At 43.8% G+C, this 17,697-nt stretch overlaps 1 non-coding gene across 1 annotated transcript; it reads right to left on the reverse strand.

Annotated features, from left to right (window-relative positions):
- Positions 1–10,562: 10,562 nt before the first annotated feature.
- Positions 10,563–10,637, reverse strand: Trnat-cgu (transfer RNA threonine (anticodon CGU)). The gene has a single exon. It is a non-coding gene; the product is annotated as a tRNA-Thr (tRNA).
- Between the last annotated feature and the right edge of the window lie 7,060 nt (positions 10,638–17,697).

Below are 17,697 nucleotides of genomic sequence, written 5' to 3' on the forward strand. Positions count from 1 at the left end.
GTAAGAATTTCACACAACAGCCTTCATGAACTGAAAGATAAAGTTAATACATAACGTCTTTACAGAAGAATTCAGTGAAAACAGTGAAAGTAGTATGTATTATTTTCATGTGTCTCGATCTATCTGTGAAATTTCATTACGTAGTGTATATTGTGATTCACAATCATTTGAAAGTGGAGGTCTATTCAAAAGGAATTTCATTAAATAAAATTCTAGTCAAGGAATTTGTTCTTCAAGCTATAACAGAAAATGGTGTGAATACAACCAACTGCGGTATACATGTCTCAGTGTTTTTGTATTCAAATATTGTTTGGAAATCTGTGAATGTTTCACCAAATAACTTCTGTGAATTTAAAAATTCCCCAGATGTGCCTAATAGTTCCTAAGCGCAATAAACCCATTTTTCGAAGACGTCTCACAAATATGCTTGTTATCTCATATATGATATGCACGAAATTAGTTGATGTTATACGTTCTTAAATGTTTTTGCCTCATTTGCACATAATCAGCTCTATGTGTTTCCTCTGTCAATGAACCTCGTTCATGTGTGAAATCGTTAATTTTACGAGTTATACAACTCTTTTGGTGTTGATTGCTGTATATTACGACCACCGCTTGCTGTGACGTATGAATACGGTTGTTTGAGCTTGTCTCTTTGTTGTGCTCAGTGGGGCCCTCAAAGTAGCACTTGACTACTTTCAATAATATTCGGTCGTTCCGGGAGTCGACAATCACCAAATAGTACTAAAGGAGAAAACAATGAGTACATAACTGTCTCGGCTTCACTCAGCAATTAAAAATACTTGAAAACCTACAAAATAATTGAAAAGCCGGCCGGGGTGGCCGAGCGGTTCTAGGCGCTACAGTTGCAGGTTCGAATCCTGCCTCGGGCATGGACGTGTGTGATGTTCTTAGATTAGTTAGGTTTAAGTAGTTCTAAGTTCTAGGGGACTGATGACCTTATAAGTTCAGTCCCATAGTGCTCAGAGCCATTTGAACCATAATTGAAAATAACATAATTTCGCTACAGTTCAAATCATTTTTTAAAGGAAACGACTGACTCCTCTGTTATCGACAAAATATGTGTTTTTGAAATAAAATTCCAGGCACTGCGCCTCGGTGTGACAACCCGCTGATAGTCTTTAAATAAGTATTAATAAAAACTATAATAGTTCTACACGTCAGTGGAGGATGTACATGTTATAGCGGAAGTGGAATATTAGGAAAGGTAAACCTTCCCTAATAAATATGCACCATCACTAAAATGATCAGTAAGAGCTTACCATAAACTGAAAAAAACACATCCACAAGTGAAGGTGTACTCGGCTAGGGAAAGTGTACAGTAGTATATTATCCACTAGTGAAGGTGTACCGTCGCTGCTCCCGGGTTATTAACGGTGCGACCAACAATGCTACTATGAATAAGCATGAATGTAATTGTCGTCAGCTCGTTATTGTTATGTTATGCAGCAATGCAATTATGGTTGACAGTAGTGTGGTTACGGTTTACATTAGTGCGGCTGTGGTTGACAGTAGTGCAATTAGGGTTCACATCAGTGCAGCTATGGCTGAATCAGTAATTCCTACGAACATGTTAGAGTGGAACGGGGAAATCTCAGTTACAGTTCTGTCTTCATGGACAGAGAAAAGTACGAGTCACTTATCAGCAGCGCTAAATCACTAAAATCTGACCGAAAGAGGAATGGCAACGACTACAAGTTTTTGAAGAGATATTAAGTGCTGGAAATGAATGGAGTAACCAAATTAACACAACCTGTAACTGAAGAAGGTAATATTAAATACTACGTTTAAGATGAAGAACTGTGTAATATTCTGCATGATGCTCTTGTAAATAGTGGACACGATAGATACGACCGAATGATGAAATGCTTGAAGTCAAAGTTCTTTAATATACGAGTAATATACAGAGATGTCCAAATTTATCTTAATTTGCCTGAGCCTTGCTTACAAAAGAAAAAAGGTCAGAAAAAAGGAATAGTAGCGAAGCCAATGCTGTTCAAGAAGATAAATTCCAGACGTCAAGTTGATCGCATCGACTTGATATCGCAAACCAGATGCAGATTACGAATTCGTAATAGTTTATCAGGACCACCTCACTCAATTCGTTGTTCTCAGGCCAAAACACCTGAAGAGGTGTGCGATAACATTATTGACATTTTTTCGTTGTTAGGTGCTCCTTGGTCTAATTATAAGATTTTCTTGTTTCTACTACAAAAGGTTGTAGACTCCGTGCTTCTCTGAGTAATGTTCCGTGCCTCTGCCACAGGAACATCAGAGTTTTGGTTGCTTAATTCCCTGGAAGTGGAAACTGGGTAGCAGTTAGCAAGATCATGATTAGCTTAACTGATGTATGGCCCAATTTTAAGATTTTCCTCGGCAAACCTGGACTCAGTCAGAGCTAAGGCAGCGTAGAGCGAGCAAATCAAGTCATTGAAAATATGCTAACTACATGGATGCAAGAGCCCAACACAGCGGAGTGGAGCCGTACAATAAGATTTATGCAGCTAATGAAGAACAGCGCTGTACATTTTGGAATTAAAAGATCTCCGTACGAAGTGATGTTTGCCTGCCCTCCTAAACATGGTTTGTTTAAACAAGTTTACCCCCTGAAGCATTGATGAACGTTCATTCTGAGGATGATCTTGAAAATATAATCAGTTGAGTGTTTGCAGTGAGACAGGGACTGCAACGTTGCAGGATAATGATCACAGTAAATCTCCATTGCAAGAGGTTAACATACCAACAGGGACAGAGGTTGAGAACAGCGAGAAAGAAAGTATTCCTGACAATAATGACTACTGCCTGTCTAATTTAGACGAGTCAGTTCGTGCTATTACAAAACACAGAACTGAAGCGTACAAGTGCTTAGAAGAACAAGCGCAAAGAATGCGGCGGTGTTCAGATAGCTGCTCTTCGGCAGTGGAAAATGGCTGTACTGTCAGAGTTTCAGTTTTCAACTTCGATAGAGGAAGAGGAGATGGCAGGTCGATCTTGAGTGTCGTCCTCGAGACAACGGCCGAATCGGACGAGGGATGGTATGCTGAGCCAACTAAATGAACGGTAATAAATTGTTTGTTTTTAAATGATTATGAAAGGATATGCACTGCGGCTACAACTACATCATTTTGTTTCAGGTCCCAGTCAGTACTTGCCCTCTACGAATAACCTCAGAGGAGTAAGTTCCAACAGAGAAAACTGTTGCCCAGAGGACAGTTTCGATGTTTCAGTCGATGGGAAGCGGCCAGGGACTCTTCAAATGCAACTGCCCGCAAAAATGTCAGACTCTAAGATGCTTTTTCAAAAACAAAAATGTGTTGTGCAATTCAAAGCGCCAAGGTGCATGTCCTTGCGGAAATAAATGAATTTTCCATAATATATGTCTTAAGACTACAGGTGATAGATGCAACTTTGAAGATACGACTGTTTTGTTGTTACAGCCATGGTTCACATTCCTTATCACTTGGCAGTGAAGGTATGCATTCACTAGTCGTAGTACACTATCCCTAGTCAATGTGTATTGTTTGTCAGAACTGGACTCAGTGGATTCACTTTCACCAAATGGGCCAGTGAAGGTGCACTATCACCAGTGATGGTATACTTCCCCTGACACTTCCACTATAACATATACAAAACAACGACTGACTGGTCCAATTATAAGATTTTCTTGTTTCTACTACAAAAGGTTGTAGACTCCGTGCTTTTCTGAGCAATGTTCCGTACCTCTGCCACAGGAACATCAGAGTTTTAGTTGCTTAATTCCCTGGAAGTGGAAACTGGGTAGCAGCTCGGAAGTTCTTTGTCGATTAAATGTACTAAATGTTTCCAAAACCCATTAATAAAGGGGTTTCTCCTCGGTTGTCGCCTTTCTTCCATTACTCAGCAACACTTTGGCATTATTATTTACCTACTTTTGTATCTGAAATTAATATTTTAGTGAGGAATAAAAAAGATGTTTCTATACGGACAATTACAAGTTTTTTGACAGAAACTCCCACATTCACAATACGTTTTCGTTAGGCAGTAAATCAAGCGACGTGACTCTTCCACTGCTCAGTACTGCCACAGGTTTTGTCCGACTGAGAAATCCTACCATCCCTACCCGTTTCTCCTCTTAGTGACTTTTCAGTACGCCGTACTAGACACACACAACTACACCTCACTTGGTCGGACTGTGGACGTCACTAAAGCAAATAACCAATTCGCATAGCTTAACGCGCTGGAGAGAATGAAATGTGAGCCAGATCCACTTCGACCGTATTCGCAGGTTCATTGACCACTGATTTGGTATGCTTGTCTGGGTGTATATTTTAGACGGTTTGTCGCGCTTTGGCAGGCCAATCTATCATAGCGTTTTTATCTTCATCTCTGAAACAAGACACACATAGTTAAAGTACACTCGTTGCCTAACTGTTAAGAAGCTAGAGGATGAGTTGACATCTGACGTTGAGGGTTAGGAGCTATTACATTGACACGAATACTCCTGCAGGTTCCCACACGGCGCTCTGTTCTTCCCGACAGTACAAGATATATTTAAAATGTCTATCTCCTGCACAGATGAAGAGACAATTAACATACGGTATAAATCTTTGTAATTTCTCTATGCGCGTCAAAAATCTGTGCATAATTTTAATTAGGGCCGGAATTACATTAAGTTTTTAGAGTCGGATGTAATTTTCACGCCCAGGAGACAGTTTCAAACGTCTACAGAATGAATTTTTCACTCTGAAAGCAGAATTAAAACTGCCTGCCGGACCGAGACTTGAAACAGGAATTTTGCTTTTCGCGAACAAGTGCTCTTCCAGCAGAGCTATCGGAACACGACTGACGACCCGCCCTCTCAGCTTTACTTCCGCCAGTACCTCATCCCCCACCTTCAACACTTCACAGAAGTTCTCCAGCGAAACTTGCGCCACTTCAACTTCGGTAAGAAAGGATATTGCGGAGACATGGCTTACCTGTAGCCTGGGGGATGGTTCTGGAATGAATTTTCGCTCTGCAGTGGAATGTGAGCTGATGTGAGTTTCAGTTCCTATCCGGCACGCAGTTTTATTCTACCAGGAAGCTTCGGTTTCAAGTGTATAACGTCACACGTCCAAAACTGCCGAATCATTGAAACACTTTTCTTTTGTTGCTGAGTAGCAAAATACTTCGTTCAGTAAACGATCTTTCCAACGATCTTTCACATCGCGCTTTCTATATCTGAGTTTAGAAAAACGACTTCTTTGCCTTATTTACTAATATTTAACTTGCAAGAAGTATTGAGAGTCTATATCTTACTAAAATTACGTCAGGATTCTGAAATTCACATATCAAACAATGGAAAGTCCACATTGGAATATCAACAATACTATGGAAAGGACAAATTTCTACCCACTGTAAAATGAGACGTTGAGTTGCAGACATACACAACGAAAAGATTGTTTATGATAGAATTTTAAATATTTGATATAGGTTAATGATTACATGAAATATTGAGAATCATATTTTTGTTTCACCTGAACACCGTGAGTTAGGCATCATTCAACTGAGAACCGTTGCCCAGGCGACTGGTTTAGCCATTTAGTATAAAGCTGCTAGCTATTCGAACTGATCTCTGTTGTATCAGGGAGAGATCGACGGGATGCTGCTGGCCAAGGGAGTAACACAGCATTATGCAGACAACCCACATGGAGACATATACTCTATGTGAAGAGCGATGACCAGTTTGCACGTTTCGCCCAGAAAGTCTGACATTTATTACGATTTTTTAAAAATATTTTCTTCTAATGTTCAAGTATAATTCATTATGACCTGTTTACCAAGTACACTCGTCTCTTCAGAAGAGGTTGATTCTTCCCGCGAAACGTTTGCTGGCGGAATCGGATTAATTCTCCGCTCTCCTACACTAGCAGTTTCTTAAATAAGGGTCTAAAGCTTCACTTTCAAATCTTACCTACAGTTACAACTAAGGGTTTCGTCCCTGCTACGTAAGGAATCGGAAATTTTGTCTAAGTTTTTCCGCATTTCCTTGCGATCGATAAAAGTTGCCTGTTCACGCGGCACTTCCATTTTTTCTCATTAAATTTTGCTTTTAATACACCGCGACAGTTATCTTCGCAGTACGTCACGAGAATCTTCTACGTTTAGTGTCGGTTAATCGATATAAGCTCTGTGAGCCACCAAATCTGCATGGTCGCGGTAGCGATTTCACGTCTTTAAGAGTCAGATGGTTTTTCGAGCATTGAGAGGCCTTCGCTGGTTGCAAGTGCTGAAGATCATCTTTTTTAAAAGAGTGTTCGGAATGCTATTCTGTTCTCGGTGAGCTGATGTGGAGAAGTTCTGCACTGCATTCAGTGTTTGGAGAGGAAACCGTCTTTGGTAGCGATCTGTGCTGAAGTGGAGACTGTACAATGAATAAGGATTTTGAGTGAGGCCATTTCAATTACTTGCCGTATTGAAGCCCAGAGATTAGGTATATGACACTGTGCTTGCGCATGGTAAAATGGAAACTTGTAGGTTGCTCATAAGTGACTGAGTGTAATCTGATTATATCGCAGTATGGTATTTCGCTTCGTCGCGGTGTAAATTCAAAGTTGTCACCCTATCCTGAATTATGAAATAGCTTTTGTTTTTGTTCGAAAACATGAACAGGGAACGTGATGACCCTATTAACTGCCGTGAGTTTGACTCTAGTACCTGCTGTTTTAAGTGCCCATGTGGGACTGTAAATCTCTAACTTGTGTTCTATAACAATGTAATCGGTTACCAATCTACTTCTTTCTGAATTGTTTCGGTGTAAGACTGACCATTCTTTGTTATTAATACATAAAATCAGTCCTTAGATAAGTCTGAAGTAGCTAACCTCGCTAGTCAGCCGAATGGAAATCCTTTCACCTCAGCGGAACGACTGTACCCTTCCTCAGTTTAAACCAGCATAATGTAACCAAAATTTGTACTCCTCCTGCAATTTTTACCACTACCCCACTTCCGTCCATTACTAGATTAACCATACTTTGACCCTTGTGTTCTCCCACATACGTCTCGCGGAATGACCTCAACAGAAAAATCATACAGAGGCTTACCGATCATCTTGCTTATGAGTCAGTTTTCTCGTGACGAAACATTTACGATACCAGAGGTACCCAACGATAAAAGACACTTGCGGGTGGACTACCGATGTAATAGCCCATCTCATGCGTGCAGGGAACAGCTTAAGTCTGGTGCCATGATTATTATTGCGTCACAATGGTTTGACGTGTTTCTCTTTATCAGGCTGAGTATTTTTTTGCTCCCAGTTTGACAAAGGTCTGCGACCGTCCAGCACAAAGTCCTGTTCTCCAGAGTGTCTAATTCACCGTAGGTGTTCCAGGCATCAGGTGTATGCCTGCTAGTTCCTCGTTGGTCACTGTCGTCTTGCTAACAACCTTACAGCACGTGCTGCGGACTTCTGGAGATAAAAAATGTACTGAGACATTTTGCAATACGCTGTTCCATTCGGGAGGACGACTGTTGAAATTCGCGTCCGGCCATCCAGATTTAGGTTTTCCGCTCCAGGCAAATGCCGGATGGTTCCTTTGAAATGGCACTGTCGATTTCCTTCCCCATCCTTGGCAAAATTCGAGCTGTTCTCCGTCTCTAATGACCTCGATGTTGTCGCAAGATAAGCCCAATCTTTCTTCCATGTTCCATCGGTACCGCGGAAAATTTGACTCAGTAATATTCCTGAATGGTTTGCCTCTGACAGCGTACTTCGGGACACGCTGTTTATAGTATACCAACTGACATTTATTTGTATCTTCAGGATGATAGTTTTCGCCATCCGGCTTGTATCCCGGTCAATAGTGATCACGTCATCTCGGGACGCAGAAAATTTGTGCGCTGAGTTGAAATGGTTAAAGACAGGTGAGGGGCGCGTTGGTTATCGAGCAGTCGCGAATCGGGTGAGTGATGAAAATAACGAGGTGACAAAAATGTCTACAGCCTCTTTGCCTTAAGCTGGTAGCATTTCGAACAGTATTGGTCACATCTGCAGAAAAACTGTGTAAAGTGCGTTTTTCGATCTCCGTCTTCGATTAGCGCCCTTTTAGGATCTGTAAAGGATGATGTTGGTTTACGTGTGGGAAGTGTTCAAGTATTCTATGCAGCTGTGGTACGCCATGCATTGATCGGGACATTAGAACCGTACAGGGCCGTTGTATGGAGCATTACCGTCACACAAGCATACGACAGTTGAGCAAGTTTGCTACTGCATAACGTTGCCTCGACGTCGGTCATCGCATGGCATACACTAACGCGGAGATTCCAGAATTCACTTCCACCTGCTGGGGTAGTGACCAAGGAGGCAGCTGAGATTAAATTAGCAAGTGACAGAGGTGGAGGTTTTTGCTTAAATTTTGCTTGGAATTCAGCTCTCTCCCTGGCCTAACAACAAAGGGACAGAGCTATTACCAGCTCGCCCACTGGCAATTAATATTCGCTACTGATAGTTACTGATATCGCTACATGGTTGTGTGGTGGTGGCGATAATGTGTGTGTGTGTGTGTGTGTGTGGTCTGGCGTGCGTGTACGTGTGTGCATATGCCTACCGAGTTTTTAAATTTTCTTACCCAGTATTGTCTCGTTGGATTTGTGCCTAGAAAATGACGGAGTGTTCCATTGTCGAAGCGGTCACCCAGCTGCATTCCCGTAAACTATTTCAACACAAAAGAATGCCTTGCGTAGTATACAGGGTGAGTCAAGAGAAAAGGTAAATGCTTTGAGGGGTGATGGTAATGGTGATTCTGAAGAAAAAACTTCAAATGAACACAAAAAAATGGTTCAAATGGCTCTGAGCACTATGGGACTCAACTGCTGAGATCATTAGTCCCCTAGAACTTAGAACTAGTTAAACCTAACTAACCTAAGGACATCACAAACATCCATGCCCGAGGCAGGATTCGAACCTGCGACCGTAGCGGTCTTGCGGTTCCAGACTGCGGCGCCTTTAACCGCACGGCCACTTCGGCCGGCCTCAAATGAACACATTCTCTTTTGTGATTCTTCAGTTTTTTTCGGCGTATTTCTTAACCTAATAGTCCTTGGGAGCCCATTGGACACTATGGACCGGCAGTGCATCCGTGAACTGTTCAATATGTCCTCTCCTTATCCGGTCCGACGTGCAACTGTTTGAATATCACTTGCGTCTTTCACCAGCACTCACACACGAATACAACGAAAGTGACATTAAGGTACGTAGTGTTGTCTTCACTGACCATTTCAATATGCACTTCAGCTGCACGGCCCGTGGCACAGTACCTCATCGAAACGAATCATGGGTGTTGGATCGGTCACCATTGAGTCAGTTCTTGGCCACCGAGGTCACCCGATGTTACTCCATTACGTTACAGTTTATGGGGGTTGGCCTCAGAGCGAAGTCTATAAGCGCAGAGTGGACATAAAGGAGCAACTTCTCGCTCGTATAGATGCGTTTGCTCAAGTAAGGGACCGTGCGAATTAGTTCGGATCACCAACATAGCAGCTCTCTATAAGAGCTGCAAAATGCACTGCAGTTGGCGGTGGACTTTCTGACCATCTGTTATGATGAAATGTACACAATATTGAATAAAACGTTAGATCACAATGTTTCATTTACTATCACTACATCAATAATTGACGGAAAGTCATCGAGTAAGACAGAAGTAATATCTGGCGCTCCCCAATGAACTGTTATATGCCCTCTGTTGTTACTGATCTACATGAACGATTTAGGAGACAATTTGAGCAGCCCTCTCAGACTCTTTGCAGATGTCCTGTCGTTTACCAAATGTAAAGTCATCAAATGATAAAAACGAATCGCAAAATGATTTAGACAAGATATCTGTATGGTGCAAAACGCGACAGTTGACTCGAAGTCGTGGTAAGTGTGAAGTCCTCTACGTGAGCACTAAAAAGAATCCGCTCAATTTCAGTTAGACAATAAATCACACATAATCTAAAGCCTGTAAACAATTAAACGCTTAGGGATCACAGTTACGAATAACTTAAATTGGAGCGGTCATATAGAAAACTTTTTGTGGAAAGTAAACCAAACTCTGCGATTTATTGGCAGAACACTTATAAAATGTAACAGGTCCACTAAAGAGACTCCTTAGACTATACTTGTCCACCCTCTTCTGGAGTATTGCTGTGCAGTGTGGGATCCGCGTCAGATAGGATTGACGGAGAACATCGAAAAAGTTCAAAGAAGGACAGCTCGTTTTATATGGGAGAGTGTGCCAAGGATATGATACAAAAACAACGGCGTTTTTTTGCTGCGGGAGGATGTTCTCAAGAAATTTCTTATCACAAACTTTCTTTCTTCTCAGAGTTTGAATATATTCTTTTGACGCCCACCTACATAGGGAGAAATGATCATTATAATAAAACAAGCGAAATCAGAACTTGCACTGAAAGATGTAAGTGTTTGTTTTCCTCGCGAACTGCTCGACAGCGGAACGCTAGAGAAGCAACTTAAATATGGAATGAGATTTTCACTCTGCAGCGGAGTGTGCGCTGATATGAAACTTCCTGGCAGATTAAAACTGTGTGCCGGACCGAGATTCGAACTCGGGACCTTTGCCTTACGCGGGCAAGTGCTCTACCAACTGAGCTACCCAAACACGACTCACGCTCCGTCCTCGCAGCTGTAATTCTGCGAGTATCTCGTCTCCTACCTTCCAAACTTTACAGAAGCTCTCCTGCGAACCTTGTAGAACTAGCACTCCTGAAAGAAAGGATATTGCGGAGACATGGCTTAGCGACAGCCTGGGGGATGTTTCCAGAATGAGATTTGCACTCTGCAGCGGAGTGTGCGCCGATATGAAACTTCCTGACAGATTAAAACTTTGTGGCGGACCGAGACTCGAACTCGGGATCTTTGCCTTACGCGGGTAAGTGCTCTACCAACTGAGCTACACAAGCAAGACTCACGCTCCGTCCTCACAGCTTTACTTCTGCCAGTATCTCGTCTCCTACCATCTAAGCTTTACAGAAGCTCTCCTGCGAAATCTCATTCTGGAAATATCCCCCAATGTCTCCGCAATATCCTTTCTTTCAGGAGGGCTAGTTCTGCAGGGTTCGCAGAAGAGCTTCTGTAAAGTTTGGAAGGTAGGAGACGAGATACTGGCAGAAGTAAAGTGTGAGGACGGGGCGTGAGTCGTTCTTGGGTAGCTCAGTTGGTAGAGCACTTGGCCGCGGAAGGCAAAGGTCCCGAGTTCAAGGCTCGGTCCGGCACACAGTTTTAATCTGCCAGGAAGTTTCAACTTACAGATGGTTCGATGAACCATCTGCCAGGCACTTAATTATGAATTTCAAAATAATTACGTAGATGTAGATGTATACCTGCATTTATCCTCTTCCCTATCGCTTTCTTTAGTTTCCTAGGTAACTTTTAAGAAAAGGAAGTACGTTCATATGACTACTACACCCCTTAAAGTATGTGCCTTTCCTCCTGACTCACTCTGTAGAAGTGGAAAGAAGTGGGCGGTATGGCAGCACTCGCTAGTCCCCGTATAAGCCTATCGCCATCCTCACAGTTTGACGGATGTGACGGCTGATTACGTGACAAGTAATTGAGTAACATCTACTGGAGTGGTAGACGCAACTTGTGGACGGGTGCTCGTCTGGTGAATCACGCGTGATGGAGATAAGCTAGCGATTCTGCTGTGGCACTTTCCGGTAGACACTGCGGAACGCGATGAGTTGCAGATGGCGGCCGGAAGGCAGCCAGCTATTTGTTTACGGAGGGCCTACGTGCCGGGCCAGGGGTAGCGAGTGCCCTGAATCAGCAACGGTGGTGCGTGTGGTATGTGCGTACGTGCCGCGGGCACGCACCGCCACTTGACCCCTACCCCGCATCTCTGCAAAGGCGGGACCGCCGCCTTAATTTACGGCGGTAAGACCCAGAGGCCGAACGCGACTACGAGAAGAAACAGCCGATAACACGCCCGCATGGCCCCTGATTCAGAGCGCTCGTTTGTTCGAGCTACTATAACTAATGTCCGACAATAACTCAGATAACTGAGGTCGCTATAGTTAGCCTCGCGCCACCCGGCTGCTGACTCGAATGAGACAGCTGGCGTTTAGTCTGTGATGTTTACACTACAGTGTGAGATGTATCAATAGTTTATTGTGTTAATATGAACCCCCACTAATGACGTAAACCCCCAAACCCACACTCCCGTGAATATATATATATATATATATATATATATATATATATATATATATATATATATATATATATATATATATATATATAGGGTGTTTCAAAAATGACCGGTATATTTGAAACGGCAATAAAAACTAAACGAGCAGCGATAGAAATACATCGTTTGTTGCAATATGCTTGGGACAACAGTACATTTTCAGGTGGACAAACTTTCGAAATTACAGTAGTTACAATTTTCAACAACAGATGGCGCTGCAAGTAATGTGAACGATATAGAAGACTACGCAGTCTGTGGGTGCGCCATTCTGTACGTCGTCTTTCTGCTGTAAGCGTGTGCTGTTCACAACGTGCAAGTGTGCTGTAGACAACATGGTTTATTCCTTAGAACAGAGGATTTTTCTGGTGTTGGAATTCCACCGCCTAGAACACAGTGTTGTTGCAACAAGACGAAGTTTTCAACGGAGGTTTAATGTAACCAAAGGACCGAAAAGCGATACAATAAAGGATCTGTTTGAAAAATTTCGCCGGACTGGGAACGTGACGGATGAACGTGCTGGAAAGGTAGGGCGACCGCATACTGCAACCACAGAGGGCAACGCGCAGCTAGTGCAGCAGGTGATCCAACAGCGGCCTCGGGTTTCCGTTCGCCGTGTTGCAGCTGCGGTCCAAATGACGCCAACGTCCACGTATCGTCTCATGCGCCAGAGTTTACACCTCTATCCATACAAAATTCAAACGCGGCAACCCCTCAGCACCGCTACCATTGCTGCACGAGAGACATTCGCTAATGATATAGTGCACAGGATTGATGACGGCGATATGCATGTGGGCAGCATTTGGTGTACTGACGAAGCTTATTTTTACCTGGACGGCTTCGTCAATAAACAGAACTGGCGCATATGGGGAACCGAAAAGCCCCATGTTGCAGTCCCATCGTCCCTGCATCCTCAAAAAGTACTGGTCTGGGCCGCCATTTCTTCCAAAGGAATCATTGGCCCATTTTTCAGATCCGAAACGATTACTGCAGCACGCTATCTGGACATTCTTCGTGAATTTGTGGCGGTACAAACTGCCTTAGACGACACTGCGAACACCTCGTGGTTTATGCAAGATGGTGCCCGGCCACATCGCACGGCCGACGTCTTTAATTTCCTGAATGAATATTTCGATGATCGTGTGATTGCTTTGGGCTATCCGAAACATACAGGAGGCGGCGTGGATTGGCCTCCCTATTCGCCAGACATGAACCCCTGTGACTTCTTTCTGTGGGGACACTTGAAAGACCAGGTGTACCGCCAGAATCCAGAAACAATTGAACAGCTGAAGCAGTACATCTCATCTGCATGTGACTACGCCATATTATTGCTACGCATGGTGGATATGTGGAAAATATCGTACTATAGAGTTTCTCAGACCGCAGCGCCATCTGTTGTTGTTGAAAATTGTAACTACTGTAATTTCGAAAGTTTGTCTGCCTGAAAATGTACTGTTGTCCCAAGCATATTGCAACAAACGGTGTATTTCTATCGCTGCTCGTTTAGTTTTTATTGCCGTTTCAAATATACCGGTCATTTTTGAAACACCCTATATATATATATATATATATATATATATATATATATATATATATATATATACACACTGGGCATTAAAATTGCTACACCACGAAGAGGACGTGCTACAGACGCGAAGAAGATGCTGTGATATGCAAATGATTAGCTTTTCAGACCATTCACACAAGGCTGGCGCCGGTGGCGACACAACATGAGGAAAGTTTCCAACCGATTTCTCATACACAAACAGCAGTTGACCGGCGTTGCCTGGGGAAACGTTGTTGTGATGCCTCGTGTAAGGAGGAGAAATGCGTACCATCACGTTTCCGACTTTGATAAAGGTCAGTTGCAGCCTATCGCGATTGCTGCTTATCGTATGGCAACATTGCTGCTCGCGTTGGTCCAGATCCAATGACTGTTAGCAGAATATGGAATCTTTGGGTTCAGGAGGGTAATACGGAACGCCGTGCTGGAGCCCAACGGCCTCGTATAACTAGCAGTCGAGATGACAGGCATCTTATCCGCATGGCTGTAACGGATCGTGCAGCCACGTCTCGATCCCTGAGTCAACAGATGCGGACGTTTCCAAGACAACAACCATCGGCACGAACAGTTCGACGACGTTTGCAGTAGCGTGGATTATCAGCTCGGAGACCATGGCTGCGGTTACCCTTTACGCTGCATGACAGACAGCAGCGCCTGTGATCGTGTACTCAACGACGAACCTGGGTGCACGAATGGCAAAATGTCATCTTTTCGGATGAATCCATGTTGTGTTTACAGCATCATGATAGTCGCATCCGTGTTTGGCGACATTGCGGTGAACGCACATTGGAAGCGTGTATTCGTCATCGCCATACTGGCGTATCACCCGGCGTGATGGCATGGGGTGCCATTGGTTATACGTCTCGGTCAACTCTTGTTCGCATTGACGGCACTTTGAACAGTGGCCGTTACATTTCAGATGTGTTACGACCCGTGGCTCTAACCTTCATTCGATCCCTGCGCAACCCTACATTTCAGCAGGGTAATGCACGACAGCATGTTGCCGGTCCTGTACGGGCCTCTCTGGATACAGATAATGCTCGACTGCTGCCCTGGCCAGCACATTCTCCAGATCTGTCACCAATTGAAAACTTCTGGTCAATGGCGGCCGAGCAACTGGCTCGTCACAACAAGCCAGTCACTGCTCTTGATGAACTGTGGTATCGTGTTGAAACTGCATGGGCAGCTGTACCCATACACGCCATCTAAGCTCTGTTCGACTCAGTGCCCAGGCGTATCAAGGCCGTTATTACGGCCAGAGGTGGTTGTTGTGGGTACTGATTTCTCAAGTTCTATGCACCGACATTGCGTGAAAATGTAATCACATGTCAGTTCTAGTATAATATATTTGTCCAATGAATACCAGTTTATCATCTGCATTTCTTTTTGGTGTAGCAATTTTAATGGCCAGTAACGGTCGCTGGTGGTCCAGGGTTGCATATCCACGGTTTCATCATACAGGGTGAGAATAAAGTCTTTCTGTCCTTGTTTACTTCTAAGGGGATCTACTATCTCGGACTATGTTTACGCTTCCGATACAAGCCAGCATCATCACTGCCGAAGTTCTTGGAATTAAGGAGCTCCTTCAACGTGCGGCAAATCAGTTCGACGACAACCTTATTCTATAGGATTCGACGAGTACGTTGGAAAAGGTGGAGACGCAGCAGTGGGGTCCATCACTAACCGACAAGTGCTCGATGTAATTAAGTTACTCTACAAGTGTGAAAGTCAAAATAAACGTGTCCCGTTATTATGGAACAAGGGGCACTCTGGTATCTCACGTAACTAGTTAACAGACCACATGGTGAAACAAAGTGTGTTTGATAGTCAACCATACACTTTTCCTCCACATACAGAATTGGTTCAAATGGCTCTGAGCACTATGGGACTCAACTGCTGTGGTCATCAGTGCCCTAGAACTTAGAACTACTTAAACCTAACTAACCTAAGGACATCACACACATCCATGCCGGAGGCAGGATTCGAACCTGCGACCGTAGCAGTCGCACGGCTCCGGACTGAGCGCCTAGAACCGCGAGACCACCGCGGCCGGATCCACATACAGATTTTGTTGCTGGCGTAAAGAACAAAGTTCATCAAGAACGGTCGAGAACGTGGGAGGTCTCACAAAAGCCTAAAGGAAGTCAATGTGCCATGTAGTTCTCCCACAACAATCTATGTACATGCCATACCACTAGTACAACGCGTATGCGGTTGGGTCACGACTGTTATCTTCTAAATCTCTATAGGATGTAAGTTCAGCCATCTCAGTACTGGGAAGTCCACCCAACTGAGATTGAAGACCTCAACCACGTGCTACTAGGGTGTCCACTTTCTGACAGACAACGCGGCAAGTTTCTCAGGTCCTTGATCAGACCAAGAATTCCCCAAGGTACATCTGTGTCGAGCCTGTTGCAGCAGCTGTCCACAACGGACTACGTCAGTGCCGCCCTGTTTCTGCAAAAAACGGATATCCACTTATAAGACAGACACAAAGGATCCAACATGAGAAGTTTGGTATACAGACAACGCTGACTGTGTGAATGTACAAAGTGTACCATGAAATTTAACTGGTACTAATATAGTGTATAATGCCTATGTTGTATAATGCGCGATACTGCATACCAAATCTATAAATAAAAACAGGTCTATATCTGATTACAAAAATTTATTTCTAAGGAATACGCATCTTGTTGCCCTTATAACTTCTACGCGACACTCAATTTTTCTCCATGTCTTTGCCAACATCTCTTCCGTCACCGCCTCTACAGCATTTCATATTCGTGCCCTGACAGTCTCTACATCAAAAACTGGAGACCTGAACACTTTATATCATTAATGTACCCCACAAAAAAGTTAAGAGGGTTTATGGCTGGTGTACGTGTTGGCGACGATGTTGGACCGAATTTACCGTCTCTGTCGATCCATCTGTCCGGAAAACATACATCCAAGAACTGGAAAAAAAGTCCCCAGTGAGGCGGTGCACCATCTTGATGAAACACTGCCAGTGGCTGCAATTCCTGTGACTCAGATGCAACGTTAAGTTTCAAAATGTCCAGGTAACCTGTGCCGTTACGGTAGACTCAGTAAAACAGAGCGATCCATTAAGTATTTTCGGCATTAAGCCACATAATATCTCCACTCTGGGCTTTCTCTTATCACCTCTCACCCTCAGATCTGGATATTATGCCTGCTTACTTTCTCGGAGATGTGAAGAATTGCTTCCTCAAGAAAACAAACTTCATTAAAAATTCAGCATGTTCCTAGTAAACTCGGCATGTCTGGATCTATCATCTGGCTGCAAGGCTTGTTGAAGTTTCACTCTGCACGCGTGGAAATACAGCCGTTCTAGCACAGTGCTCTGTGGTACGTTTGTTTCTCTGGAAACGCGATGCGACGGTTTCCGCGGCTGCGTTGAAATGCTGAACGCACGGTATCAATGTTGTTGTCCCTCACTCCAGCTCTACCGATTCTTACCTCGTCACCAATAATGCGCTGGCCGGAGTGGCCGAGCGGTTCTAGGCGCTACAGTCTGGAACCGCACGACCGCTACGGTCGCAGATTCGAATCCTGCCTCGGGCATGGATGTGTGTGATGTTCTTAGGTTAGTTAGGTTTAAGTAGTTCTAAGTTATAGGGGACTGATGACCACAGCAATTAAGTCCCATAGTACTCAGAGCCATTTTTGAACCAATACTGCCAGTCCAAACTCTTCATATCGTCTTTTGATGCAGTTCACATCCGGTTGATTTCGACCATGCGCTCTTGGCAACTGTCGCTGAACTGTAATAAGAGACCGTATTATGTTGCTTGGTTTATTTGGGGGAGGGGAGCAAACAGTGAGGTGCTGTTGTTGATAATTCTTCCGGGTTATATGGCCGTGGTCCATGGAATTATTCTATTCCTAACGTTT

The sequence above is a fragment of the Schistocerca cancellata genome, chromosome 2, assembly GCF_023864275.1.
Source record: "Schistocerca cancellata isolate TAMUIC-IGC-003103 chromosome 2, iqSchCanc2.1, whole genome shotgun sequence".
NCBI classification, from domain to species: Eukaryota; Metazoa; Arthropoda; class Insecta; order Orthoptera; family Acrididae; genus Schistocerca; species Schistocerca cancellata.